The 26,718-nt window shown below is 45.5% G+C and overlaps 1 protein-coding gene across 2 annotated transcripts in view; it reads right to left on the bottom strand.

Annotated features, from left to right (window-relative positions):
• SCG2 (secretogranin II) overlaps window positions 1-26,718 on the bottom strand; it is a 361,614-nt gene that overhangs the window by 71,005 nt on the left and 263,891 nt on the right. The window contains exon 1 of one of the 2 annotated variants that reach the window (XM_085634285.1): window positions 2,691-2,800. The exons of the other annotated variant lie outside the window; for it this stretch is intronic. The gene's annotated coding sequence lies outside the window, so the exon portion shown is untranslated. Of the gene's footprint in view, window positions 1-2,690; window positions 2,801-26,718 lie in introns of those variants that run through there. 2 annotated transcript variants of the gene reach the window in all.

Below are 26,718 nucleotides of genomic sequence, written 5' to 3' on the forward strand. Positions count from 1 at the left end.
GAATCAACAGTTAGAAATCACAACCTGGAAATGTCAAGGGGTCACAGATGCATGTACATAGGAAGGGTTTGTTGCAGCAAAGGCTGAGCTGAGCACAGGTTTACTATGCAAATCAATATCAAAACTATTTGCGGCTCAACACTTCTACTCTTCAAAGATAGGATATCTTTCTGTGAATCTAAAAGCAAACTGTGCTCCTGCTATTTGCTGTCCATATCTCTTGCTTCTCCTAATCCTAGAGGGGAGCGCTTCTACCTGTCCCAGCTCCAGAAGCCTGGATCATATCCCAATATACACCCTCAAATAAACAATTAAAGAATGTTCTGGAAATACAACAAAACACTAAAGGTCTCCTCAGTCATGAGTTCACCGCAGGAATGCGTAAATACACATGCGCACCAAGGGTTCGTTCACCACTGTGCAGTTTTAAGGCTACCAAAAAACCCATAAAATAGTTTACGGAATGGATGTAACGAGAACAGGCATATTTGTAGGTGCACATTCACCCCTACAGAAGTCTCATGGTGCTGTTGACAGATATTAGATGTTTATTGTTACCCAACTCAGTAGTACTAATTTTAGCAACAGCATTAGGATAAAAGTTGAGTGCACCTAGCAAGATTCGAACCTGTGACCTTAGAGTCAAACACAGATCCCTCGAGAGGATATTTTAGGACAGCAAACCACCAGGCACAGATTATTTAAAGGCATTTGAAAGCCTATGTTAAGGTTCCACCTAAAATCATAAACTTTTCTCAGACAGACAACATAGAAGTAGTAAGCTTTTAGCGGGTCATTGTGTTAGGGCAGGTGTGGCTAATTGGGGTCTAAAAAGCCAGAAAGATGCCAGATTTTTAACCGCTATGTCAAGAGTGCCCTTTAGATCCACTGCATGTAAAAGCATCTCCATTAAATAACCTGAAACTCGGGTATGGATCCAGACCACATTAGGGATCCTGGACACCCCTGAGTTAGGCAGTTGTGGAAACATGCTGCATAAAGGCACCTTCAAGAGTCTAGGTTGTCTAAGATGAACACAGCATGATTTTCATCTTTCTCGTAAAGCTCAACAGGAGTTGAAAATTTACATTTATTCCCCATTGAAGATTAGCGCGTCTGTGTGAGGGGTGAGCGACAGACGTACATGTGATGAGGGTGGGCAGGACGCTACATACGGTACTGATTTCAGGTTCACGTGCAAAGACACCAGTTGGCCAGTGCAATGAGTTATCCAGAATTATCTTCGCAGGAAAAGAAAAACAAGATGGCTTTGGGAATCATCCACAGAAGATATTGTCATTAGTAATAAAGAGGGGATATGTTATTTGAAGATTAACGTTTGCGACAGAAAATTGGTCAAAAAAGATTAGATGAAGAAACAAAATGATATGTGTCTTTAAATGAATAACACACATTCTTGATAGAAGCCCATTAATAGGTCCAGGATTTAAATGCACACCACATAGAGATGGATTCAGCGATTCATTTTATATTACATTGACCACCCATTAATCACACTGCGTCACGACTGCTCATGTCTCCTCAGACGGGTGTGTGCAGTCAGTCATCAAACATAACCATTTCTGATAATCAACATGCCCTTTTCACAGACGCCTCGTGGCAGGCGTTCCAGCACTTCCTCTGTCTTCACAAATGACAAGATTTGTGGTGATGTTTTTAATCTGTTCTCCACAGCTTTTGGTATACTTACAGTGGGAACTTGTTTCTGAGTTACATATGGAATGTTTAGGCAGTCTCCAGCTTCATAGGGACGTTTACTTCCTCGCTGATATAAACCACTGGCATTTTGGGGTTCAGACACACAATTAATCACAATAAAAATGGTGATTCGGCGACTGACTGAATTATAGTTTCATGTAGCCGAATAATGAACGAGGGGACAACATAGCCTGGAAAATGATGAATTGCTCGCTGGGCTGTACCGGTATCCTAGGCAACCTGTTAACCTCTTCTCCTGAACATTCAGTATCTTTTCGGTTCCATCGATGCTAAATGAGCGCGTGAAACTGGGATGGCGTTGCTGCAGAGACCATGAGTGCTTGTGCTGACCACAAACGGGCAAATAACAGGTGAAAACAGCCCATGGCAGTGGCGCGAGGCTACATTGTTATAAGTCTCCACACTAAAGAAATTATGTGTCACAATACAGTCTTTAAAGAAGATAAAAAATACAGCTTATCGAGAGCACCAATTCAGTCAAATTATATTAAAGGTGCATGCCACGGTAAAAAAAAAAAAGAGATTGGGTTGCATTGCACATTCTATAAATGAATTACTTCAGAAAATAAACAAATCACACGAGCGGTGGTTGCATTTTTACCGTAGGTTCAATTTCGAAGTAAAAATACCGCATGCATCAGGTGGTTATTATCAACATTGCTCGCTTTCATACTGCGTGGTCTTCTCAGGGGCTGCAATACCTGTAAAAACCCTTACTATTCTACAAAACAACACAAAAACAAAAATACATAATTGGCAATTACATATTTTCTACTACATGTTAGAATTTATATAGCGTCTCAAACCCCTTTGTGTTTAACATCTCTTGGTATTTAATACACAATTCATACATCACCTACTCCAATGTAGTATTATAGAAGTATCAGCATGTTGGTGCAATTGCCAGAATTCCAAAAATGTCAGAAACACAAAAAATAAAGCAATCTTACCGATAGTTTAAGCACGAGGGTGGATTCAAAGCATAGTCTTCCTTGCTTGCCCGCTGACAGTTCATCCAGTGTTTTCAGCACCGGGACAGCTCCCTGTGCTTATACGCTGCGCGTCAGGTGACCGAGCTCAACCGCGCTGACGTCAGCTCACCCCCGGCTAAGCCGTTCAAAATCAAAACGTCGCAAGACCTGGCGGAAGCGGCCTTGTATCTTATCCCAGTGTACTGCCCGTGAGCGCCACCTGTCGGACGAAGTACAGATGCACGTCGCATGCTAGTTTAGTGCGTTCATCTGGGCTTGTGAGCTCCCTGGCTGAAAATAGGGAACAATTTTGCTGAACGCAGTGTCTTTTTTCGAAAGCACGTTGCTCCGTTGCCCCAGGAGTCAAGGGAGCTATTTGCACACGTTTGACTTCATGTATCTGTCGGATTTGTTGTTCTGAAATGCTTACGTGATGAAACTCGGTGTACAGGCGGTGATTTATTTCTCTGGCCCGGAAAGAGCAAGGTAACAACAGCTAGTTGATGCATTACGCTTTTCAACTTTACCCGAAAACACCTAATCTAATTGGACCATAGAAGCGGACACGTAAAAACAGCGAGGGCATTAGTTTTTTTTTCATAACCTGTTAAAATGGAGTAAACTCTGCTTGCTTCGAAGGGTGTGTTGACAGAATAAGTTCTGCTATTTGTATTCGTTTTTTGTGCTGATTTTGTATTGCCCGGATTACTTACCGGTAATCTTCATTACTCCGAGTCCTAGTCTTCCTCGCCACAGTATTCACCAATGAGCCTCCGGCTCCACACAGAACTCCAAGTAACTTAAAAGAGCAGCGCTCTAGTCTCCCCTCCCTCCTCCAACATGGCCCCCAGTGGCTTCAGCCAATCCCATAAAGGGATACAAACCAGCCAGCCCGATCTGATAATCAAAGCCGCAGACATGAAGCCACCACCAGGGCCGGGAGGGAAGGGAAACTATACTGTGGCGAGGAAGACTAGGACTCGGAGTAATGAAGATTACCGGTAAGTAATCCGGGCATTACCTCCTCGTCCAGTCTTCCTCGCCACAGTATTCACCAATGAGCCGATACCAAAGCAATCAGCTTCATGTAAGGAAAAGACCACAGCAAAGTGCAGTGAAACTATATTTAATATACAGAGGTACAGCAATCAAATACAACCCCTCAAGGCATCCCCGCAGTCAACACAGAAGATGCAAATGAAACAGAACCCCCACCCCCAACCTGGAGGCGGTAATGGGACATGAATGTATGAGGTGAAGACCAAGTAGCAGCCCGGCAAACATCCTCCATGGACACCCCTTTGAAGGAGGCCCAAGACACAGCAACAGAGCGGGTGGAACGCCCCTGAACAGGAAGGGAGGGAACTTCAGCAACCGAAGCATACGCCAACAAAATGGCCTCCTTAATCCAGCGACTGATCGTCGAGAGGGAGGGTTTCAGACCCTGACGTGACAAACCATAATTGACAAACAAGTTGTCCACTTTGCAAAACGAAGACGTGCGCGATAAATATATCAATAAAGCACGCCGAACATCCAAGAGGTGCAACAGGGATTCCTCATCCGAGGAAGGATCAGGACAAAGACATGGAAGCACCACCTCAGAAGACCTATGAAAATAAGAACCCACTTTAGGAATGAACGTAGGATGAGGGCGCAACACCACCCTGTCCGGCAAAACCAACAAAAAGGGAGCAGAACGAAGGAATGCACCCAGCTCCCCCATACGTCTGGCAGAAGCAATCGCCACAAGAAACACCACCTTGAGTGTCAAAAACTTCAACTCCACCGACTCCAAAGGCTCGAACGGAGCCAACTGCAAGGAGCGCAAAACCAAAGGCAGGTCCCAAGGTGGAGGACACATAATAGGACGGGGGCGTTGGAAAGATAGAGACTTAAAAAGTCTAGCAACCAAAGGTGAAACAGAAATCAAAGGAAGGACGTGGAACGCCTGAATCGCAGCCCACTGAGCCCTAAGAGTCGAAATGGCCAAGCCTAGCACAAACCCATCATTCAAAAAATCCAAAATGCGAGCCGGATCCAAAGAAGCCACCGACAGATCGCGACCCAGACACCAAGAAACAAAATTATCCCAGTGTTTAGCATAGGACTTAAGGGTAGAAGGTCTCCTGGACTGCTGAATGACCCCAGCTACAGCCAAGGAACAGCCAGTTCGCATCAACGAATCCCTCTCAAGAGCCAGGCCCGCAGACCCAAGGACCGGAACACAGGCAGAGGAAGAGGAGGGCCCAACAGAGGGTAAGGACTGAATGGCAAGGCCCACCCCGGAGACACAGCCAATTCCAACATTAGGGGATACCAAGGGCGACGCACCCAACCCGGAGCAATGAGAAGCACAAAGGATCCCTCCCTCTTGATCTTCTGCAAGACCGCCAGAATCAGGGGAACAGGAGGAAAGGCATACAAGAGACCCTTCGGCCAAGGGAACGACAGGGCATCCACCCTCCAAGCATCCCGGCAAGGCATAATTGTGCAAAAGCAACGGATCTTGAAATTGTCCCGGGAAGCAAAGAGGTCGACAATCGGACAACCAAACATCCGTCGCAACCTCCTGAAAATCACAGGCGTCAGGGACAAAGAGCCCATGGAGGGAAACACCCGGCTCAGACAATCCGCCACAGTGTTCTCCGTGCCAGGAAGATAAATGGCAGACAGGGACTCCAGATTCAACTCCGCCCAACCACAAATCTGACGGCCGAGGCAACTGAGGGAGCGAACTCTGCACCCTCCCTGATGGTTTATATAGGACATCACAACCTGATTGTCCGTTCGAACCTGCACATGGTGACCCTGAACCAGACTCGAGAAATCCAACAAACCCAGAAGGACGGCTTTCAGCTCCTTGTAGTTGGAGGAACATGACACCACCGACTGAGGCCAAACCCCCTGAGTCGTTGAATCCCCCAGAGTAGCACCCCACCCCAGCAGGCTGGCATCGGTAGTGACCACGCGGGTGGGAACAATCAGAAAAGGGCGGCCCCTGGACAGATGACCGTCGACCAACCACCAACCCAGGACCACCCGAACCTCTTCCGACATAGGAATCAAAACAGTCATATCTAGGGAACAGGGGTCCCAATGCGACAAAATGTGCGATACCACCGGGTACATGTGAAGGCGAGCCCACGGCACCGTCAACAATGACGCCGACATCAGACCCTGAACCCTCAGCCATAGGCTCACAGGATGAGACAGTCCCACCAACAGGGTACGAACAGCAGACATCAGGGACAGAATCCTGGGAGGAGGAAGGAACACCATACCCAACTGAGTCCTGAACAGAGCCCCAATGAAAGTCAATTCCTGTGCAGGAACCAGGGAGGACTTCGGGACATTCACGAGGAACCCATGACGTTCCAGGACATGGCACACCCTCTTGACATGCAACTCCGCCTTGGGAAGAGAAGAAGCAGAAATTAAAATGTCGTCCAGATAAGGAAACACACTAATGCCCTCCCCATGCAATAGGCCAATAAGAGGAGCCAGAACCTTAGTAAAGACCCCGGGAGCAGAGCAGAGTCCAAATGGCAGTACCTGGAATTGGTAATGCTGACCCATCACGCAAAATCGGAGAAACTTCTGGGAATCCGGATGAACCGGGACATGGAGATAAGCATCCCTCAAGTCTATCGATGCAAGGAAGTCGCCCCGAGAAATCAGAGGAAGGATCAACGGAAGGGAAACCATCTTGAACTTCTCGTGAGGGATGTAAGTATTCACCCACTTCAGGTCCATCACAGGGCGAAGATCTCCAGTGCGCTTCGACACCAGGAACAGGATGGAATACACGCCCAGCCCCAACTGATCGATGGGAACAGGAACCACCGCACCCTTGACCACCAGTGAGTCGACGCCGTCCAAAAGCGCCAATCTCCTTACAGGATCTCTGGGACAAGGAGTAGCCCTGAAACAGTCTGGGGGAGTCAGGATAAACCCAATCCGCAAACCCTCTGAAACCACCTGCAGCACCCATTTGTCCGAAACAGACCGTCTCCAAGACTCCAGGAAGAAACGGAGGCGACCCCCAACCGGACCCATACCAGGAGCGATCCAGTCACGACTTAGGTGCAGGAGTGGAGGAGGAAGAGGAACCGGAGAACCGGGTCTTACCAAAGGAAGGAGCACCCCGGCCACGCCCCCTCCCACGAAAGGGCTGACCAGCACGACCCCTCCGAGAAGGGCCAAAAGCTCTCTGAGAACCAAAGGAACGGAAGTGACCCGCTCGCTCAGGAGCCAGTAGCTTACGGTCCTCCGCCGTTTTCTTAACCATGTCATCCATCAGTGACCCAAAAAGTTTAACCCCAGAAAAAGGAATCTTCATCAGGAGATTTTTCTGCGCAGCATCAGCCTTCCACGAACGAAGCCACAACTGACGCCTCGCAGCCACCGAAGACCCAGCTGCGGAAGCCGCAGCCCCTAAAGAGTCAAAGGAGACATCCGAAAGCAACCGAACCTGTTGCTCCATCATCGCCAGGGTAGAAGAAACATCCTCCCCTTGGTCCATCAATTCAGACAGGGACTGAAAATCCTTCAGCAAGGATTGTATAGTGTAAGATGCATAGGCAGCCGCCCTGATAGAGAAATTAGCAGCCGCAAAAGTGCGTTTCACCGCACCATCCACTTTACGGTCAACCGGGTCAGCAGGAGAAGAATCCTCAGACACCACAGTACCATGAGACACCATGCTGGCCAACAATGAATCAACCTTCACCGAAGAAGGGAACTTCACATCAAAGTCCTGCAGCGGGTATCGCTTACTCAAAAAGCGTGGAAAGGAGCCTCTGTCCACATCTTTCCATTCATTCTCCAGGACCTTCAAGACCGAAGAGTGTAAAGGCAAAGAATCAGGCGCAGGACGCTGGTATTGCGCAAAGAGATCGTCATCCAGAGGAACCACAGAAGTAGGAAACACCAAGTTCTCTCTAATGTGACCCAGCACCTCCTTCAGGTCGGCACCCTGCACAAAACGACCTCTGACATCAACATCCTCCTCAACGTCAGAATCAGCAGCCGCAGCTACCTCCACCTTAGCCCGCTTAGCAGGAGGAACAGGCGTCTGACTTTGCAGAGCAGCAGCAACAGCAGAATTGATCAGCTGCTGTAACACAGCCATAGACGGTATCTGGACACCAGAACCAGAAGCCTCAGGAGCAGAATCAGGAACATCACCACTCTCCATGACAGCAACACACCAGTGAACGCACGAAGAGAACACAGGCAGAGGAGAAGACAACACGCCTGGCTTAAAAGGCCCCGGGGTTGCTAGGTAACCAATCCAGCCAGAACCCGTAACCGGACCAACCAACCATAAAGGGAGGAGAAACAGCCTCGCGCATGGTCACATACCCAGCCAGCGAGGACCGAGGCAGAGGTGAACAAGGAACACAGCACGAAGAAGCCGTGAAAGAAACGCCCACGGGAGCCACCCGCCCCCACAGCACGCACACGCTCCAGGAACAGCAGGTAAGCAATGAGACCGGGAGCCTCGGGCCCCCAGATCAAAGGCATCCGGCCGCGCTACGTCCGCTGAGCAGGACGCGTGGCCGGGAAATGAAGCAGACCACTAGTGATCGTCAGTTTCACCGAACGACACAGGCCAACAAACAAACAAGACGAACGCCGCTGAAAGTCCGCTAGAGCAGGACCAGCGGCGTCAAAGGCAGTAGCAGGAGGTACAACACACCATTTAATCGAACTACTACCCCCAAACTAAATACCCAAGGGCATAACGGGACCGCTGAAGCAGGAACCCAGCCCCACTCACCTGAGGACACCACCGGTCAACACAGGCAACGCAGCACTCGGAGAAGTGCAGAAAAAAAGAACAGATCGGGCTGGCTGGTTTGTATCCCTTTATGGGATTGGCTGAAGCCACTGGGGGCCATGTTGGAGGAGGGAGGGGAGACTAGAGCGCTGCTCTTTTAAGTTACTTGGAGTTCTGTGTGGAGCCGGAGGCTCATTGGTGAATACTGTGGCGAGGAAGACTGGACGAGGAGGTAATGAGTGGGGTTTTTGTTGTCTGCGCAAATGAAAGGAACGCATAAATACCAATTAAAAATGAATAATAGCGTTATTTCTAGGTACAGTAGTACCCAGACTTTGTTCATGAACTCTCTCTCATGGAGAGACTACATCAAGCTTAGCACAGGCATATTTTATCACTTTGAAGATTTTCAGCTAATAGTATATACTTGGCAGGAAATTTCTAGTTTTTCCCAGATGTCCAATTTGGGTTGTTGGAAGACCAATATGGATTATGTACTTCGTTTGTAATCACAATATCAGAGAGGGCATCAAAACAATTACCTGCTTTATGCTTTAGAACTCTAAGCTAAATAAGTGGGCTAGGTGCCAGGCCAGAGACCTGCAGACCCAAGGTCAGTGAGATGACTATATTAATCATGCAAACATTGTAATTTCTCGGAGTTCATCGTTTTATAATCCTTTATTTGTAACATGACAACTCACCAGGGGGCATATTATTCAAGCACGTCGTTACAATTATCGCCGCTTTAGCGGCAGAAAACTGCCGATAAAGCGGCGATAATGGGCTTGATACTATGCTCTGGAGAATTCCCATAGAAGCCCATGTTGACACCAGAGCATGGGCTTCTATGGGAATTCTCCAGAGCATATTATCAAGCCCATTATCACCGCTTTAGCGGCAGTTTTCTGCCGCTAAAGCGGCGATAATTTTAACGCCGTTTCTTGATAATATGCCCCCAGTTATCTTAAAATTACTGAGTTGTGATGTTATTTTGTGCTTCAAAAGAAGAAATACCGACTGTATTTTGGGTATTATCTGGAATGATGTGCCATGGTTAAGTGCATCTTAAACATCTTAGAGATCACTGCTTAGATCTTTCCCTATTAAATTACAAAGTACTTTGGGATGGTACCATGAGGGAAGAAGTAAAGACTGCCCTAAAACATTATATTAAGTCTAATTTATTTAAAGAGTCTTCTTATTTTCAATTTTCTTTATGTCATCTTCATTGGCATCCTGCAGTCTTTATCTGTTCTGTAGCCAATGCGTGTTTCTTCATACAGGTTCATCAACCAATAACTTCCTCAGGGCTACCACAAATTTCAAAGTGTTATATATAAAGGCAATGCGATCCACATTCAAAATGGATTATACCATCTGTTTCCTACTATACCCTTTTACCAGAAAAAATGTAAATGTTAATGGCATCCAAGTAGGATTCAAAATACCAGGTCACGAAAAGTACTCTGACACATCGCTTTCCCGCTTGTTCACACACCAGAATGCGATCCATCTTGAATGTGTATCGCATTGCCTATATATATATAGCTCATTGAAATTTGTGTAAGGACACTCTCGAATTGATTTGGACTACTATCATTAAGGAGCTCTTTCTTCTGTGTGAGCGGCTCTGCTTCCTTGTATTGGAGTGTGGTGGCCATTTAAATTCCTTTGAGCACCGTGCAAATACGTTTTGATTGGATTGAGTAGGAACACACATTTTTGCGCAGACTGTTAGCCTAGCCACTACTGTTTAATTGTGCTTGCCTATAAACTTGTGTAAATGTGATGGAGGCCTGAGTGGCAGACATTAGAGACGATAAAGGCTTTCTGAGACATGTGGACCAAATGTAGTGGGGGCCATCGGCTCATCTAATACAGCGCTCTATTGGGCTGAAGATCTACTGCTAGATGTCATGAGAGATTTCCTAGAAAACTCACACAGTCTTTGACATCTGAGCAGGCATCATTTTTATACAGACAGAGGAAGTGATAAGTGCAATGGCATGGCTCAGAAAGTGGAGGGCTGCAGGCCAACAGTTACATCCTTATTTTATTGAAACTTCTGAGGGCCCATGGACTTATTATTGATAATACTCGTCAACACATTTACTGAATCTGAAACCATTTCAGAGACAATACAAGAAGCACAAATAGCCGTCTCTCTAACCTAGGTAGAGATGAGAGCTCTGTAGCTCATACAGACCTATCTCTTTATTTACCATAGATGCAAAAATAATCACAGGTGACCCAGACACACATCTGCGGCCTTTTCTGCCGGACCTCATTGACCCGGATCAAACAAACTTCACATACAATCACAGATTTTGGGACAAAACTAAAAAGATCTGTGCCTTTTTCAACCACTTTGCATGTTTGTGTATGGTAAGGCACTGAACCACTCAAAAACAAACAGTAGAATAATGGATATAAATGCGGGTCCCCTACTCAACATTACAAGTGAATGAGAACTGATGTTAATGGTGCTCGGTGTCACAGTGTTGAGCATCTCACTGCATCAGCCATTAAAACAGTGTTTACCTTGTGATGAACAGAACTGTTTCCCTTTAAATGAAATTACCTTTGATTGTCTCTTGAAAGCATTAGTCATACAGTATGCAATAGGCTTGGTTATTACATCTTCTTAGAATGTCTGGTTAGGCTAATCCTTTTATGTGACACTAAGCATTATATATGTTTTCTGGCTACACATCTACAACTGTTAAACACCTAACAAGAAATGTTGTTTCCAATACAATAGTGTGAACGGGAAAAGGTATATATTGATGCTCTTTCACAACTTTTAATAGGATCAACAAACATTTCTGTCTCATTGAAACACAATAAAAACGTAAACATTTGTCAGTTGTCAGAAGATGAGCAATAGGATAGGATAGGATATATGTTTATAAAGCGCTCGAATGCCGTGGCGTCTTGGCGCTGGTGAATGTGGAAGCGGTGCAATCTACATTACAAGAGCTATATTGAAGCAAACAGCCAGGTCCTCAGAGCTTTCCTAAAAGGTAGGTAGGTTAGCCCTGTTCCTTGAACATGCAGGTTCCTGATTTTACCAGGATGGTAAAAAGAACTCATTTGATATCTGGAGGAAGGGGGTAATTCCAGAATAGAACCCACAGGCGGAACTTTCTCCACTATGTGGATAGTATGGTGGAGGAGCTTCCGCCAACATTTTCCTGCCATCAAATGTAAGGGCCTTTAAACCTGTGAAGGCCTGTGAGTCTGTCAATTATCACTTCTGGCCACTCCTCATCACTTTCTCCACCACAGGCAATAGAGCATTCTCAGGTGTTGCCTTTTTGAGTTTTAAAAGAAGATTTTATTAGAGAACAGAGAGGTCCAGAGCAATAATAACATACATTTTGTAAAAAGAATAAATTGCAAAAAACTTCATAAAAGTAAAAAAGAAATAGAAAAGAAGAAAAGAAAAGAGGAAGAAAGAGAGGGATGTTACCAGAAACATATTACAACAATATATATTAAAATAACAGTGTAAACAAAAATAATTTCTTTTTTAAGGAATTAATAATTCAACAAGAGGCAGAACAGAAATGATAATCAACATTCATTAATAATAACAATTTCAAGGAGGTTTAGAAACTTCCTCCTCGCAAGGGTTATGTAGTGGAAGGGGTTGGGCAGACCGATTCAGAAAGGTGGTAATGGGTAACCATACTAAATCCCGTTTAATAGCAAGGGTAATGGGGTGAACATAAGCTCTGTCTAGTCTATGATTATAGCAAACCCCATACCACCAGGCTTGATACGAAATAAGAGAGGTATCCTTCCACGCTTTCGTGATCTGTTGAAATGCCACAGCTATAAGGAGATCAACAATGGAGTTGTTGATATTAGAAGAGGACCATACTTGTGAAATACTACCAATAAAAATATGTGAAAGAGAAAAGGGGAAATTGGAGGAGAAAATGGTATTAATTTGGTGCCATACTTTACCCCAGAAAAGTTGAAGGTGTTGCCTTTAAATTGTAAAACTCTCTCCCTATGCGGTTATGTGAGGAATTCCATCTACTGAATTTCCAGAATTTCTGAAATATATATATATTTCATCATCTGTTTTGTATAGTGCTAATTGATGATGGCTGGCTAATTTACATGGGTGTAACAGCCTTGAACAAAACCGCGTAGCACGGTAAGATCTGTGGCTCTTAAGACTTTTATTGTCCTGCCCTGAGCAAAACAGGTATTGTTTTTGTGCTCTTCAAAATCAAATGCAGTGTAGTTTGGAATATTACTTCCCATACTGTGAACAAGTGACAGAAACATAATGGTGGGCCATATCAGCAAGTGAGGAAGGGAAGAGGAGGACCCGGAAAGGTAGTACTAAATCAATTCTAAAGAATAACTGGGAGAGCAAGCATGTTAGAAGACTAGCTCAAAGCAGATTTAGGCCTTGTGTACTAGCTACGCCAAAAAGTAAAAGAATATAAGGTGTCATGTACACTTTGGTAGATGGTCAGCCTGTCCACCATGGGAGGGCAAGCTATTGGCCTCACCCTGGTTTAGGACCATCCCACCTATTTAGCAATTCCCACCTTTCTTTTGGGAATTTCTGTGATGTCAAGAGAGCTGCAGCAACAGCAAATTTATTGGCAACAATTAAGTGCTGCCAAGCAGACGCCATGTTGAAAGTGCTGGATCTTCAAACTTTTTTGTATTGTGAAAATAAATGACTAAAGTGGGAGTTTGTTTTCTCATTAAAGAAATGTCTCCAGCAGCTAGGGAGTTTTCTCCCTGTGCATGGGGTAATTTTACATTATCCTTGCCTGTTTCTTTCACCCCTTGAATGTCAGACAGATGCTGGGAAAATGAGTGATAGTCGCACTACATTCAATACAGCCTGAAGACAGTCATGGGCACATTGCAGAGCTTTTGCGGATGGGCCACAAGCTCAAGGGTTTAGAGTAGTGGAGCCAAGGAAGGCTCTTCCCGTGCAAACCCAACACTTCCCCTGACACTAAAGAGATCAAGTAAACCACAGGGTTTGTGGGAGCCCACTGATGTACAACAGGGTTCTTGCTCAGTGCAAACCTAGCCAAAAGGCAGTGGTAATCTGAAGAGGGTTCTAACTGCTATTTTTTGCCTGCCTGATATTATGGGTTTAAGCTGAAATTGAGGGTGCACAATGATGGGTGGAGCAGATTACGGCTGTTATTGCTCAGCAGTGTGTGATCACTAATAGTGTTGACCCCTTTAGTGTTGGCGTTAGCCAATGGCTGTAACTTGCACTACCCTCCCAGTGCAGCCGTCAGCCATTGGCTGACACTGGGGGATTCAATAAAGGTCCCTCTGGTGCAGGGCACGAGAGCAATTCCTTTATTATTTTTTAAACTCAGGCTGCTCTGGAGGAGCTTTTTGTTTGGTTAGTGTAATGACAATCAGCATGCAGGTGCACTGACGAAATTATACTAAATTGAAAGAAAAATGAGCAGATGGGCTTGTTTTACTTTTACTGCAACAGTGCTCGGGGGCATATCTCAGCTGCCTGAGCACAGATTGGGGTGAGAGGGGTATTGTTGAAAAAGATAGAATCTCCCATTTCCATTGATATTTCTGCCCACTGGATCCATGCTTGGAGATCGTCAACGGAGAGCGATCACCAAGCAGGGATCCACACACTAGACACCAGGGATTTTGGGGGAGCGGACCCTTGGGCAAGGACATATGTTCCCCTCCCACATTAGAACAGTCTTTCTGCCCCCCTTGATGGGTGAATGGGGGTATTTGCTCATGATCTGCCTCCCCGGGGTGCAGAAAGCCCACTATACACTGGGAGCTATTCTCAAAGTAATTATTGGGGTGGGGACTGCCCACTACGGGTGAAGCCATGCCCCACATCCCATCAAAAACTAAGGTGATGGTCTTTCTGTCACCCTTGAAGGGCAGACATGGGTGATTACCACCAATTTGCCCCACTATGGGTGACAGAAAGCCCACAAGACTACAGGGAATGTTTAAAAAAAAAACACATTTATGGGTGGGCTTGTCCACCATTGGCATGGCCATGTCCTACTCCAATAAGAAGAGAAATAGTTTTTGTGCCCCCAAGGGGCAGATGGGGTAATTACCCCAAATCTGCCCCACCCGGGGGGGCAGTAAGCCCATTAGACACAAGGGTCAATTTTTAAAATAAATATTGAGGAGGAGCTGCCCACTACGGGCACGGCCATGACCCGACTCTCCAAAAAACTACAGTGACAGTCTGTCTGCCTCCTCCCTATGTGCCCCCTAGGGGCACTCAGCCCCCTAGACACCAGGGATTGGTTTATTTTTAAAAATATAGGTGTTGGGGTTCCCCGCCATGCCCCCACCAAAACAAGAAGATAGTCTTTCTGCCCCTATGGGAGGGTGGTTGGTGTTAATTACCACTGATCTACCCCCCCCCCTGGGGTGGCAGAAAGCCCACTAGACACCAGGGGTCTATTTTCAAAATAAATATAAGGGTATGGGCTGCCCACTATGTGTATAGCCATGCCCCCACCCTCAGAAAACCATGGTGACTATCTTTCTGACTCCCCCGGTGGGCAGATGTGGTGATTACCCCCAATCTGCTCACACATGGAGCAGAAAGCCCACTAGCCACCAGGAAATGTTTTTTTTTACAAATATAGGGGTGGTGCTACCCACCCTGGACATGGCCATTCCCTCACTCAAACAAGAATATAGATAGACTTTATGCCCCTCTTGGGGAGGTGGTTGGGGTAATTACCCCAGATCTGCCCCATGGTGGTTGAATGCCCACTAGACACCAGGGTCTATTTTTAAAATAAATGTAGGGGTGGAAGCTGCCCACTATGAGAATGTCCATGCCACCCCCCACCAAAAAACTATGGTGACAATCTTTCTGCCCCCCCAAGGGGAGATGGGGTGATTACCCCAATCTTCGCCCATCGGTGGGGGGGGCAGAAAGGCCACTAGAAACCAGAAAATGTTTTACAAAATATATATATAGTGGTGGGAACTGCCCACCATGGACATTGACACACCCCTAACCCTTCAAGAAGAGAGATGGTCTTTCTGTCCCCCTTGGGGGAGGATGGGGTAATTACCCCTGAGGTGCCCCCTGGGAGGACGAGAGTCCACTGAAAACCAGTGATTCTTTTTTTAAATATATAGGTTGGGCTGCCATTATGGGCATGGCCATGTACCCCTCAAAAAATAAACTACGATAACAGTCTTTATGTCCCCTTGAAAGGCAGATGGGGTGATTACCCCAATCTGCCTCTCTAGGAGGCAGAAAGGTCCATAGACACAAGTATATATAGGGGTGGGGGCTTCCCACCATAGGAATGACTATGCCCCCACCCCAACAAGAAGAGAGATAGTCCCTCTGCCCCCAGGGCATATGGGGAAATTACCCTTGATCTGCCACCCCGGGGGCAGAAAGCCCATTAGACACTGGAGTCTATTCTTAAAATAAATATTGGGGTGGGGGCTGCCCACTATGGGCTTGGCCATGCCCCCAACCTCCCAAAAACTCTGGTGACAGTCTTTCTGCCTCCCCTGGAGGGCAGATGAGATGATTACCCCTGGGTGCAAAAAGCCCACTAAACACCAGGAAATATATTTTTTAATGAGTATTAGAGTGAGCTCTGCCCATCATGGAGTTAGCCATGCCCCCTCCAACAAGAAGCCAGACAGTCTTTCTGTCCCCCTTAGTGCAAATTTGGGCAATTACCCCTATGCGCCCTCCCTCCCCTGGGGACAGAAAGCCCACTAGACACCCGGGACTACATTTATGCAGTATTTGTTTTGCAGGGAGGAGCAGGGCTTTTCAATAAGGATCCAAAACATACAAAAGGAGGGTGTGGCCTACCCTGGGATGGAGCCATAACCCCCTCTCCAGAAGGGGCATTAGTGTCTTTCTGCTCCACTGGGGGCAGGCAGAAGGCTTGTCCCTATTGGATAGATTTCCCCAAATATGCCCCTGAACGGGTAGAAAGTCTAACTGACACCAATGATTTAGCCTTGATGGCAAAAGAAAGTGGTGTGAGTGTTGCATTCTGTTATAGCGGTAGGAAGGGTTTTGACCTGAATTTACCAGAAAAAAGAGCATGTGGCCGGTAGTGGAGTCACTATGAATGGAGCAATGCGACATCTAAAAGAAAAACGCACAGAAAAATTGTCATCTTTGAGTGTCTCTGTATTGAAATGCAAAACTCTGTTTTCCCTTCGGCCCAATCTCTTGCTGGTCTCTCCCTTATAACCCGGTACCCCATGACAGGGAGGGGAGCACAGATGTTAGGCCAGTGGGCCCTTACTTTCTGCCCTCCCTTTACTGTCCCCCCTCCCCTTTCATCTCAAGGTGTCTGTAGTCATGTAGTGCACAGCTTCACTAAGGGCCATGTCTGTCCCTATTGCATTCGACACTGGTGACTGCCCCCAGCTCACTGGTATTATTCATTTTAAGCTCATACCAACAAAGACAGAAAGTCTTTCCCTTTTGATACTGTCATTGGCTGTGCTTAATAGGTGAGGAGTTTTGCGTGTAAGGGGTGTTGCTGTGTAGATTGGTCAGTCAGTTAATACAGGAAATGGGTAAATTGATTGACGTGAGTGATTAGGTGAATGTGAACTGAGGACTGAGTAGGAGTGACAGTGCTTAATGCAGCTGGGCAAATGGGTTGATTGGTGAAACTTGAACCTGTGTGAGTGTGGGAATGTGAGTGAGTGAATTTGGGTAGGTAGGTGAATCAGTAGAATACCATAGTTCCCGCAGCCCTTGCGGTGCGGGCGACCGAGCTGCAGAGGGACCCCTCAGCACAGTACTCTGGCCTGAGAGCCCCTGATTGAAATTGGAAGGGAGGGGCATTCATGTACCTTGCTGCCCCCCCCCCCCCCCACAAGTTTTGTTACGCCACAGAGGTGAATGTGAGTAGATGGGTGTGCAAAGGTGGTGGTGGGGGCAAATACCAAAAGGTTTTTGTTTCAGAGGTGAAAGTCACTTACGGTGCTCTGCTATGACTGAAAGGTGACTCACAACACTATTAAGCCTCCTAATAAAATCCTAAAAGTGAGAGGGTAGATTAATGTTAATAAGTAAATGAGTGGGAGTGAATGTGGACTCCTTAGACCGCTTGCATTCAAAGTACACTTTTCCTTACATCCCACCACTTTTTCACCAGCTGCCACTGTTAAAAACAAACCCACCGTCAGGCTTTTCACATCCAAATCTTAACATCTGACTCTCTTCTTTAAGATTTTAAACAAAATAAAACATTCAAGTTGAAGTACATATACCACAAATAAAGGTCTTCATACATATCCTATCTTTCTTACTTCCCATATTGAATGTTAGCTTGTTATCATTCATATAATTATGTCATGTTATGCATGGCATAATTGGCCAGGGAAAATAAACAAGGCTTCTGACACACAGCGAAAAAGACTCCCTGAGCAACAGAGCTCTTGATTTCTTGTTTAACTGAATGAAACTCCCGCTTTGAGCTAAAAAACACTGGTGTGTGCTCAGAACACTGGGCTACCTTTAGTGCATCGTCGTCAGGGGACTCTAACTATGGGATGGCCTTCCACCTAGGGTATAGAGATTAAATAACCCTGTGACCTGGCATGCCTCACTTTAAGAGAGTTTGTGCTAGAAGACTTTGTGATCTAGAATGTTCTCCCCCTAGAAATCTCATAGACCACCTCCTTGTACTGTATTTTTTTTAACAGATTTTATTTGTCAAATAACAAAGATATTGCAGAGCACTGCCATCCAGCAACTCATGCAAAAAAGATGTATACAGAAATGACTTTGACAGTTTCTGGAGCAAAACAGGACAAATTGAGAGCAATACAGTCCAATAGTACCCCAAGAAATAAAGAGAAACAAACCCCTTGTACTGTATTTTAAAAAAAAAACTTTAAACCCTTGGCTCTCATTAACATTGTTGGTCATAGGTATACAACATCTCAAAAAATTCTTGCATGCTTCATTATGCTAAAAAGAAAATACTATGGCTCAGTCAACTCAGCTAACCCTATAGCAGTGGTACACTTACATACACACCCATCTCAGGCTCTTCTGTTTGACTCTGTGATTCTCAAAAGTTAAACTAAATTCTGTATTCTGCTTCCTTAGGATTACAACTATTCGGGGAAGAAATTGGGCACTTAACGCCATCATAAGATACTATGGGCCAGACGTAGGAAGCTAAATTGCGATCACAAACGCTGAAATTCACAGAATTTCAGCGTTCGCAATTGCAATTTGGCTGTGTGCAATGTAGGTAGGCAAATACCCTCTTGCAAAATAAGGAATCGCAAAAATTGCGTTTCCTTATTGTGCGCAAGCATTTAGAGGCATAGCAAATTGCGATTATGCCTTAAGAAATCGCAAATTACCGCCAACTTCAAGTTGGTGGTAATTTGCGATTTCCTTTAAAAAATAACTTTTTTGCTTTTTTCAAAGTGCCATGTGGCACACATACATGCCCTCAGGGCATGTGTGTGCACCACATGTGCACACCTGCACATTTCAGGGGTGCAACAGGGTGTCCTTTTGGAACCCTTGAAACTACGCATGCAATTTGCGAGTACTTCTTGGTTACTCGCAAATTGCGTGCGCAACTCCCATTCATTCCTATGGGCCTCTTAGCCCATAGGAATGAATGGGAAAGTAGCCCTTGATTGCAAATCTCAATTTGCGATTCGCAATTAAGGAATATTAAGGAATCACAATTATTTTTGCGATTCCTACATACATTCCATTTTGCGATTTCTTAATAGTGATTTGGTAAAAATCGCTATTAAGGACTTGCAACACTGACTTTACCTACATCTGGCCGTTAGAGAATTGCAATTAGTGATTCCCTAAATGCTATGCTTCAAGTTGGTGGTAATTTACGATTTCCTTTAAAAAAAGCACTTTTTTGCTTTTTTCAAAGTGTCATGTGGCACACATACATGCCCTTAGGGCATGTATGTGCGCCACATGTGCACCCATGCACATTTCAGGGGTGCAACAGGGTGTCCATTTGGAACCCTTGCACCCTTGAAATTGCGCACGCAATTTGCGAGTACTTCTTGGTTACTCGCAAATTGCATGCGCAACTCTTATTCCTTCCTATGGGCCTCTTGGCCCATAGGAATGAATGGGAAGGTATTCCTTGATTGCGAACATCAATTTGCGATTCGCAATTAAGGAATATTAAGGAATCGCAATTACTTTTGCGATTCCTACATAAATTCCATTTTGTGAGACCTTAATAGCGATTCAGTAAAAATCGCTATTAAGGACTCGTAAAACGGACTTTACCTACATCTGGCCTATGAGATAAGGAAGGTAAATAAACATCTTCGATCAATTATGATAAAAAACAATAACCCTGGCTGTGGCATATGCAAGCACAATGACACGAAAGAGGTTGTTGATGTTTCATTTGTTTCAAAGATTGAATTTGCTCAAAAAGTCCTATTGGGATTATGGTGCGGGATGCGACTGGCCAACGGGCTTCTCGAGCCCATTGGAATCCAGCCTGAATGACCGTACGGTTTCAATTCCGACCGCCTCGTTGTAATTTGGTGGTCAAAATTGGTAAACGCATTGGAGGTAGGAAAGCCTCCTACTGACCTCGTAATCGACCCCATACTATTTGATTCTACAAGCCAGCTGCAATTAGAATGCTCTCTCTATAGGTCACTCTGGACTTACACCACTGCCATAAGCCCAATTCTCAATTTTAATCTAATGGCGGATTCTACCTCTTGTTCTTAGTCTGTTTCAGTGGGTGAGTGTTCAACTCGTATTCCAAATGGCTTTTGGTGACTCGGCCAGGAATTCGGAAAAAGTTGCACCTAACTGACAGTATGAGTAAGAAGCTAATCGCAAAATACCACTGTGCCTCCTTCAGGTCTCAGTGGGTGCCACCTCACCTTAAACTAGTAGGGACTACCCAGTCTCTACAGACTGGCAAGTTAATTTGTGGCACCACTCAGTATTGCTTGCTGGGCAGTTCATTTTAGTGAAAGGGCCTCTTGATATTTCACTGCTTGAATCTTTGAGAGGAACACTCCCCAGCAATAATCAATATCCAATTCTTCATTCAGCAGCCTTACGTTTGGCCATTAAGGGCTGCACTTCAAATTCTTGTTTTTGATAGTTAGTACCACAACCATCCAATACCAGCTCTAGACCTCCCATGGATAGACCTACAAGATACACTTAGCTCAGTTTTTGCACCACCAACCCTGAGAGGGCCATCTGGTTTGCAGCAACTTTCGAGTACTGCAAGGCAGAGTTTTCCATCATCAGAACGCACATGCAACTTTCTCTTAACTATAATGCACTCCATATTATATTTTCGGACCCAGAAAGCCCATGGAATGTCAACCATCTTCACTGAAAAACAAATGAAGCTCCAACTCTTCGTTCCATTTACTCATAACTATAAGTCTCTGGGTGATGACAGTTTTCCTTGGCCTCATCCCATCAAGGTTGCCACGTTAGAATTTCTTATTATAGCGATGAATTTTATCAATAAGAAGCATGGTATTCCACAGTCTCCTTCTAAGATCACCAAAAGGTGCTCAAGGTCTAATGTACATAGGACTCAGCTATAAACATTAGGACCTTCTCCAATTCATCTAGAGTTTTTCCTACATTGAGTCACACATGAATCGGACCACATGCTAGACTGTCAGGAATTCTGTGGCCGGTTGTCACGCAAGCTGCACCAGCAGAAACCAACAGTTCCCATTCTCTGCCCGGAACCACATTTCCCAGGAGACGAAGCGGGGTACGTCGTACGTGCCGAGGAGGAGGAGCAGGAAGCAGGAACTAAAAGCAGCCAGAGCCCCAGGCGGCGCTGCCAATTATTCGTTCCAGGAACCTGCTCGCAAGCAGGTCAAACCCCATGGCTATTCCTTGAGGCGGTAAGAGTGTCTTGGACACAAGATCGTACGAACCGCCATTATTTGTAAAGAACCGGTGACGGACGTCCCCGGTCACGCTGGACTCCTCTGTTGGGTGAGGCACGCTATCAAGGCGGACTCGTGCAGATGAGTGTTGTCGCCCGTAGTGGCGCTTGGGCTGCTTTCTCTCTGTTGGAAAAACCAGGGTCAGTTTTATGCAGAGAGGGTATAGCGCCCGTGACTCCCCGTTTGTGTATTGTGTGTGAGAGTGTTTGTGATTCCTAAGGCAAAGCAACACGATGCATATGCAGCACATGTGTGGGGGCCTATGTGTGTGATATTTAACACGCTACCATTTGCGATTTGGTGGCATTGAAAGTGACTGAGAGCTCGCACAGGCAAGCAGCTCTCCTTGGGAATTGAGCATTCACGAGGGTTCCTGACCTTATACCCTATTCTTGAACGTGTTCTTTGCTGTTGTAGTTTTGTTTCCTTTTTGCCATATCACAGGAAAAAGAGTGCATAGAGGAAGATAACAAAGACATTGCGGACCGAAACCAGGTGGCATTGAACGATAATCCCTTGGCTTGATTCCGAAGGCGTTACCCTCAGCTCTCCTCGGATGTGCTCAGTTCTACCTTTCTTTTCTTTACAGGTAGGAAAGGGTGGATTAGAGGGGGTTCGGGTAAAGAGGGGGTTAGAGATAGAAGATAGATATAGCAGTCAGGTCCTCACTGTGTCTCTTTGTTTCCATCCACAGGTCTCCCTGTCCGCAGTCCCCATCCTTTCCTTCCCCCGCTCAATTGCCCCAAAAGTCTGTGTAGATACATGTACGCCAGATTTGGGTCGATTCAGAGGTGGGCCCCCCATTGAGCATCGACACAGCCTTGAGGATACGGATTTGGAGAACCTGACACTAGACAACAAGTACAGAGTTAAAAGTGACTCCTTCTACAAGTCAGCCATTTTGAATCCTCCCTCACACCAGCAACGTGGGTGCTATGGCTCTATTGCTTGACCATGGCAGTATCTGGATAATTTTCATTTTCATTCTTCCAGTAGTTCATACTCCAAACTAGTTGGTTTCCCACATGTAATCACTCTTTACACAATCAACTAGCAACGGTTCCTCTACAGCTTCCCACTAAATCTGAACCTCTGCTCTATCATCTCAAGGTATTCTGACTGCAATGACCCTTTCTGTCTCAAAATCAATTCTTCTCTGTTTAACTTTAATCTCACCACATCTCTTAACAGCACAGAAGAGTGTGACCATTTGGTGATTGAAGTTTCAACCCTTTTCCATACACTCCAGTTTCTTGTTTAGGAACAGTATACTCAGGCAGTCTAACATTTAATCAATTAAACTTACATTAGTCCTACTATGAAGTAGTTTAAGTACTTTCACATAGGCCCATACTCTTAACCCCTTCCATGCTCATGACGGAACGGTTCCGTCATGAGCCACGGTTGAGCTGTGCTCATGACGGAACCGTTCCGTCATGGTCCCGCCCGCGCTCGAACCCTTCAGCACCGCGGCGGAATTCGCCCAGCGCTGAAGGGGTTAAGCACCTGAAGCCATTACTCAATTCTGTGGAGATAAACCTCAAATAATGACCAGGATGTTTACAGTTCTTAGTCATTTATTATGAGCAACCCAGCTCTGACTACTCCTATTAGTTATAGCTACAGTCACAACTATCCACTCCCCCTTTCTCACTATCTGAATTTAGATGTATTTCAACATTATGTTCATTGCATTTTTAAGTCCCTGCCTCCATTTTGTTCAGTAGAAGGGTGTTGCAGTAGTAATGGTTTATCATATATGGTGGTGGACTTACACCAGGTCTGAACTGTAGTATATTTACTATTGTTTTGGGTCATTTTTATCTGAAGTAGTTTCAGAAGTGCAGTTTCTGAATCAAAATAAGCTCACTCTGTTGTGGGCGGGTGCATGTAACTCCCTAAACCTTTCCCTATGTTAAATGTTATGTTAAAAGTATTTATAGAGTGCACGTACACCATACAGTTTCTTGGCGCTAAATATAAGGGGTAGCCTGTTGCTCGTTAGATCCTTCATATGCCTGGGAGAACAACCAAGTTTTTAGAAGTCTCCTGAAATGAGAGTAACTTGTAGAAGATCTGATGTTAAAATTCCAGAAATGAGAGGCTAAGGCCGCAAATCTTGATCCGCCTAGTCTTTTCTGTTTGAAAGTGGGGATGACCAGAAGATTCTGATGGGCTGACCTCAGGGTATAGGTGGGAGCAGCCCTCTGAATAAGATTGGAAACAAAATCTGGGCATGTGCTGTGAAGGGATTAGAGATGAAGCATCCCATCTTGAATGCACAGCGTTGTGTTACTGGGAGCCAATGTAGCTTCCTTATTAGAGGAGTGGCGTGGTGCCATCTTTGCTGATGATAAATCAGTCTAGCTGCCTGATTTTGCATCAAGTGCAATATTTTGTTAAATATCCCGGGAGATGTAGTAAATTGAATTAGCATAATCAATATGAGAAATGACCAAAGATAGAACAACCTGGATAAGAGTTTCTGTAGTAAGGAATGGGCTAATTTTCCTGATCTTTCGAAGTTGAAAAAAGCAGGTAGAAGCTACTGTCAGGTCGCTATTAATTGTGACACCAAGGCTCTTGGCTGAAGAATGACTCTTTACTCCTCCTTAAACTCTACCATTTAGGGGTCGATTCTGATCTCGGTTGGAAGGGCTCCGAATCAGATTCGGCAATGCCTAAACTGATCCGGAACTCTTGTTTCTGACCAACTCGTTCCCAACTCTGAACAACCACGTATGATACCTGGAAACCCTTAGCGCGGACCGAATCGGTTCCGAAAGGCCTCCGGGGAGATAGAGCCTTTCCGGAGCCAATTTGTGCAGTTCTATGGACTTGGTTTCCACGCGACCAAGTACATCGAACGATTTGGACAGCCTCTCCGATTCGGTTTGCCTGGAACGAAAAGGCAGCCAGAATCGGTCTTTGGGGGCCCGTAGCAGGCCCCCCTTCAACCTCTGAATCAGGGCTATGGGGGTTCCCATGGGTCCCCACTTCCCAACCATGCACAGTGTGGCAGGCACCAATCGGTGCCCGCCAGAGGGTGCACGATTATCCCCAACCACCCCTTTGTCAATGCGAGCCTGTGTACGTGTTCGGTACACAGGCTCCCATTGAAGCCAGTGGGAGCCTGACCAAATCATATCTGGATGCATTGTACTCGTTTGGTCGGACTCTCTCGAGCCGAGTCGTACAGAAAGCATTCCGGAACCGATTCAGTAGGACTGCTTTCCGAACGAGATCGGAATCTGGCCCTCAGTCGTAAGTATTCCCCATTATCCAGCCATTCCCCGTTACTAACACAATTACTACTAAAATATATGCGAACATGTATGGGGAGCTCCACCATCGGGGGAGATCTCAGCACATAAAAGATAGTAGAGGCGGAGCCACAAAGTTCTGCACAAAGGTTAGTGAATAGCATTTCGTAGTACGTAAATACTTCTACTGAAGAACTATTAAACAAATTACAAAATGCACTTTGGCCTAGGCCCATTTTTCTATTTTGAAAAATACTATTATAGGAAAAATCCCATACTCAAGCAAACTACACTTTCTTATATACCTTAACTAGGGACTATGTAACAATCGAAAATCTTTGGTGGATCATCATTCAGACTCCCACATTGGTTTCAGCAATGAATCAACTAATCTGAAGAGTCTGTAAAATGTACATTGTTTCTTTGGCAAAGGACACTTCTGCTAACTTATCATTGTAGACTTATTTGTGTCTTTTTATAGCTGAGAGTAGCAGGTTCACTAGGGGACACCATCCGCAACTGCGGCAACAAGAACGGGTTGTTGCCGAGTAGTCGATCCCCCATCAGGCTTTGTGTCAGCACCCATCAACGTTTGTTTTCCCACCTCCCACCTAGTGCTATCAACACACCACTACTCCCACAGCTGAGGACGAGCCGGATCAAAGGCCAAAGAAGAGGGTCCTGGATATGTTACACAAAGATGAAGAACCTGGTATCATCCCCCCATGTAACTCATCCAAGCACATTTCAGAATGTAAGTACATTTGACAAGAGTACTGGGGGCAATGACTTGGTTTTTGTTAATTCAGAAGTACCATGTGAAAATAGGTTTTCTGTACTTTGTACCCAGGATGATGGTGAGTTTGGTGGGGAATAGAGAGTAACTAGCTGCCATGACAGTCAGCCAAGTGTGTCCTTAAACGTAGATAAATTAGTGGAGTTGATTGAAGGGCTCAGGGACGAGGTTTGGGAAATGAAACTGGTTAGAAAAACATGGAGGGAAAAATTGACAAGGTTATGTTGTCAAAGAGTGCCACCAATATTGTCTTTCTTGTTGAGGCCCATAGGGAGGACAAGACTCTAACACCCAACATTACTCTCCTAGCACAGGTGTATACACCCCCAAGTTCCCATGTTCCCCACCCTGCACAGGGTCCTGTGGTCCGGCCAGCTTTCCCACCCCCCAATATTGGAAGACCAAGGGAGATAACACAGTTGCAGATTCTCTGGCTGGGAAGGGGGTATGCACGAAGGACAGTTGTGGTCCAGGCTGCGGTAGTAAGGAGCCACATACACATAGTGGGTTATGAAATGAGGAATGTAATAACCATGGCAAATCTTCCCACTCTTACCATCATCTCATGAGAGGGTCAGTGTCCAATGCAATTCAGCTACTCAGGTCAGCACTTCCTAACAAATTTTAGAATTTTCTATCCCAAGTCCCCAAAGTCACTCAGGGGCATAGGGAAGGCAAGGATTCTTTAAGCAATAAAGTAGTCTATTGGTTTTGAAATGCAACAAAGTGCTATTCAATCATCAGGAGTGATAATATGTGAGCTGAGTGGTTTGAGACCCCTGGTAAAACCTGTGACCGGGTGAAAAGCATTGCTGAACACTGCAAAACAGGACCGAAAACCAAAGGGGTACCATCAATTGTTTGGATGACATCTATCCTGTCCTTAGACTGTTTGGGAAACTGATGAGCAGATGCCCATGTAGCACCCACAAAATTGCATGTGACTCTACACTCTGGCAGGCCCATAGTTGAAAGACATCTTCTAGAATTTCACTGCAGGGTGATAGGTAACAAGAATAACTGTGTCCCCTTTACAGGAACAAACATGGAACTTGATATTTGGGGAAGATTCCGTACATCCAATCTTTCCTTCCTCTCCAAGGATAGACTTATGTGTTTCCTGATGGCTTGGATGGACGTACTGGACACTCTTTGACCAAATGAACTTGTTCACCACAATATAAACAAAAACCCTTCCCACGA

Source organism: Triturus cristatus, chromosome 11, assembly GCF_964204655.1.
Source record: "Triturus cristatus chromosome 11, aTriCri1.1, whole genome shotgun sequence".
Taxonomy (NCBI): Eukaryota; Metazoa; Chordata; class Amphibia; order Caudata; family Salamandridae; genus Triturus; species Triturus cristatus.